Consider the following 4,202-nt stretch of genomic DNA (forward strand, 5'->3'; position numbering starts at 1 on the left):
ATACACATATACACAGACACACACACACATACCACACCCACACCGCCACACAAAAACCATACACACACACACACCACACACACACAACACACAAAACCCCACACACACACACCCCACACACAAAAACAAAACACCACACACACCCTAAAACCAGCACACCAACCCCACAACACACACAAACACACACAACACACAACACGCAACACGCATGCACACACACACAAAACAACACACACCCACACACAAACACACCCACACCACACAAACCAAAAACCCCCCACACACATACACCCCCCCACAACAAAAACACCCCAACACACAAACACACACACACACCAAAAACCCCACACACACACACACCACGCCACCCCCAACACACAAACGCGCACTCGCGCACACAGAAGCAACATCGATGAATTTTTTCATTTCACGCGCCCAAAAAGGAAAACTACTTTTATCTTTTTCTTTTTCTTTCTCTTCTTTCGTTTCCATTTTTTTTTTCGAGTCAGTTCATTCCGATTTTTTTACTATATCTTTTCACTTTTTTTCAGTCTCTTTTGTTTTTGTTTTTCTCTCTCTCTTCTCTCCTTCGTCTTTTTCTTCTCATTTCTTTCTCTCTCGTCTGTTCTTCTTCGTTGTTATCTTCTCTTTCCTATTTTCTTTCTTCTCTTATGTCTTCTCTTTATTCTCACCTATTCTTATATTCTTTTTCTTCCTGTCTTCTTCTGCTTCCTATATTGTTTTCCTTTTTATCGTTGATTCTCTCTCTCTATCTCTTCCTTTCTCTCTCACCCCCCCCTCTCTCTCTTCTTTATTGCTATCACGCTCTTCAAAATCCACTTATTCCCTTTGTCTTTGTCTTTCTTTGTTGCTTTCTCTCCATCCCCCTCTTTTGCTATCTCTCTTTCTCTCTGCCTCTGTCTGTCTGATAATGATAATGATAATGATGATGGTATTGATGATGATAATGATAGTGATGACGATATTGATAATAATGGGAAAAAAAAAGGAATGATATGATAATAATAATAATAATAATAATAATAATAATAATAATAATGGTGATAATAATGATCATAAGAATAATAACTATAATAATTATAAATTTAAATGATATTTTTTAATTGAGCACCCATCCCCCCGTCTCCCCCTCCTTTTTCCCCCCCCCCTCCCTCGCCTCCTCTCCCCCCCCCCCCTCCCCGCCTTTCCCCCCCACCCCCCCTCCACAGCAGATGGAGTGGACGACTTCGCAAAATCACGCCATCTCACTGCAAGAGGTACAAAAAAAGTGGAAAAAAACATAAATAGATAAAATAATTAGATGAATATATAATTAAATAAATAAACAATACACAAATAGATAAATATAATAAATAAATAAACAATACATAAATAGATAAAATAATAAATAAATAAATAAATGAATAAATAAATAGATCAATAAGTAAAAATGAATAAATGTCTCTTCTCCCCTCCGCCTCTTCTACAGGCCTACGTACATACTCTCTAGGCACTGACGAACTCGAGGCGGCATTTTGCCCTGTAGATTCCTTACAGACTCTGGGAGAGACTACTTTAAATTGCCAGGAGCTTCCACGTCCCTCCATAGTGCAAAACAGGAACTCCGGGCGCTTTACCTTCGCCGAAGCCAAGGGCACGACCGCATTATCTCGCGGCTGAGGAGGGCGCCCCGAAACTGCCACAAACCGCTACTACAACACATTATTTTGGTTCCTTGATAAATCTATTTTTTACTTCGTATTTCCGGCTCCACTATCTCACCTCTCTCCCTTTCCCCCTCCCCTCCCCCCTACCCCATTCACCCCACCTGTGCATCCTCCCTCGGGCCAAGCACAATTCTTCTGCAGGAACTCGCCTCACGCAGAACAAAAGGTTCTTCCGCTGTTTAAAAAGATTTTGAAAAGAGAAAAAGGGAGAAAAGAAAGAGAGAAGAGAGAAGAGATAAAAGAGAGAGAGAGAGAGAGAGAGAAAGAAAAAAGGGGAGAAGAAAAAGAGAGAGGAGAGAGAAGAGATGAGAGAGAGAGAGAGAGAAGGAGACGAGAAAAAGGAGGAGGACAGAGAGAGAAGAAGAAGAGAGAGAGAGAGACAAGACAGAGAGAGAAAGGGGAAAAAAGAGAGAGGGGACAGAAAAGAGAGAGAAAGAAAAGAGAGAGAGGAGGAAGAGAGAGAGAGAGGAGAAAAACAGAGAGAAAAGGAGAAGGACAGAGAGATGGGAGAAAAGAGAGAGAGACAAAAGAGAGAGAGACAGACAGAGGGAGAGGAGGGGAGAGAGAGAGAGGGAGAGAGAGAGACAACAGAGAGAGAGGAGAAGAGAAAAAGAGAGAGAGAGAGGAGAGAGAAGAAAGAGAGAGAGAGAGGAGAGAGAAATTTACCTCCGTTTGTTCTTCGGGCTCACTCCTTTTTTTTCGATTTTTCTTCTTTTTTTATTTTTTTGTGCGTCTTTTCGTTTTTGTGTTGTATTTCTAGTTCTTTCTGCAGCTTTTTTGGGGTTTTGTTTCGTTTTTTCGAGTTGAGGAAAAATACCACAGATAAGAAAACAGGAATAGTAAAATATTTGGAAAAGAATTAGAAAAGAAAAAAAGAAATGGACAAACAAACAAACAAGAGAGAAGAAAAACACAAAGAGTGAAAAGAAGGCCGCAGGAAAGCGCGGATGACCGCATTTCCCTCTTCCAAGTGCCCCCGTTCGCGACGAATTCCCCGCGACACGAAAATGCCAGGACTTTCCCGGTCCGGATTTTTTTTTTCGCCTTACACGGACTGAACTACAAGGCAGCAGTCGCGTACCACTAAAGTATCTGGTTAAGACTAGCCCAACATTAGCAAATTCGTGCAGTGCTAACGCGCGCTGCGGGGGGATATGGTGGCAGGGGAAAGCACACACACACACACACACACACACAATGTGCGTGCGGATTTGCACGGTTTGCTTCGGGGGCATCCCCAAAGGAAAAATCCGGGGGAGAACCCCGCAGTTCGTGGGCGCTTGCGATCTCGTCTGGCAACTCCTGCGACGGGCCGCGGGGCCGAACCGCACTGCCTATACCAAATGCTGTGGCTCCACACCTTCGAAAAAGAAGGAGCCGATTAAAAGGGAACAACTTGCTCCCACCTTTTGGGAGCCTTTCCCATATATATATTATATATATATATATATATAAAAAATATAATGTATATACAAAAACACACAATATATAATTTTAAAATATATATATATATATAAACATATAAAAAAATAAACTACTCTACGCAAAAGCAGAGGTGACCTGGGGTCAATCATATGTTGTTGCATATGGACCCCAGGGAAACCCCCCAAAACAACAATTAAATTTGGATGCCTATTTGGGATTCAAACTATTTATGGGTTATGGAAAAGCCCTATTGTTCCTATAAGCACCCCATAAAAATTTTTTCCCAAAAAGTTCCCTCCTAGTGTTCAACACAAAAGGAAATCGTAATGTGCGGTGCGTGACAACCCAACAATGACATAACCAACTACTCCCCTGGGGGGGAAAAGGCCAGCCATCCAGTATTTAAAACCCATCAAACCACATAATGTCAACAAAGGCGCCAAGTATTCCCAACATACACCGGTGATGGTTAACACTAGCCATGAACAGTTCTTCTCGCACTGAAAAAATAGAAAGAAAAAAAAATCAATTTGCGAAATATCTTCCCTGGACAGAGATCAAAGTCGAGTTCCGAAAAGGCTTTTACTGCTGGGAGATTTTCCTTGGGAATTCCTTAAGGCTTCTTCGAAATGTGCTTTCCTGCTTTTTGTCGAGATGCATTTGAAGTGATGGGTAAAAGGATGTAGTGTCAGGCCTTATATTCATTTCATATATATATATATAATATATAAATATATATATTGTATATAAAATAAAAATATATTATATATATATAATATTGTATATAATATAAAAATATATTATATATAATAAATATATATATATAATATATATATATAATAGTTTAATTTTTCAAATGTATATGTATATAAAAAATAAATATATTATATATATATAATATATAAAAATATATCTGCACAGTAAACATATAATTTTATAATTATATATATAAATATATATATATATAATAATATATATATACGCCAGATACATATATATAAATAATATAATTTTTAAAATTTTATATATTAAAAAAATATATAAATATAT

The sequence above is a fragment of the Penaeus chinensis genome, chromosome 12, assembly GCF_019202785.1.
Source record: "Penaeus chinensis breed Huanghai No. 1 chromosome 12, ASM1920278v2, whole genome shotgun sequence".
Taxonomy (NCBI): domain Eukaryota; kingdom Metazoa; phylum Arthropoda; class Malacostraca; order Decapoda; family Penaeidae; genus Penaeus; species Penaeus chinensis.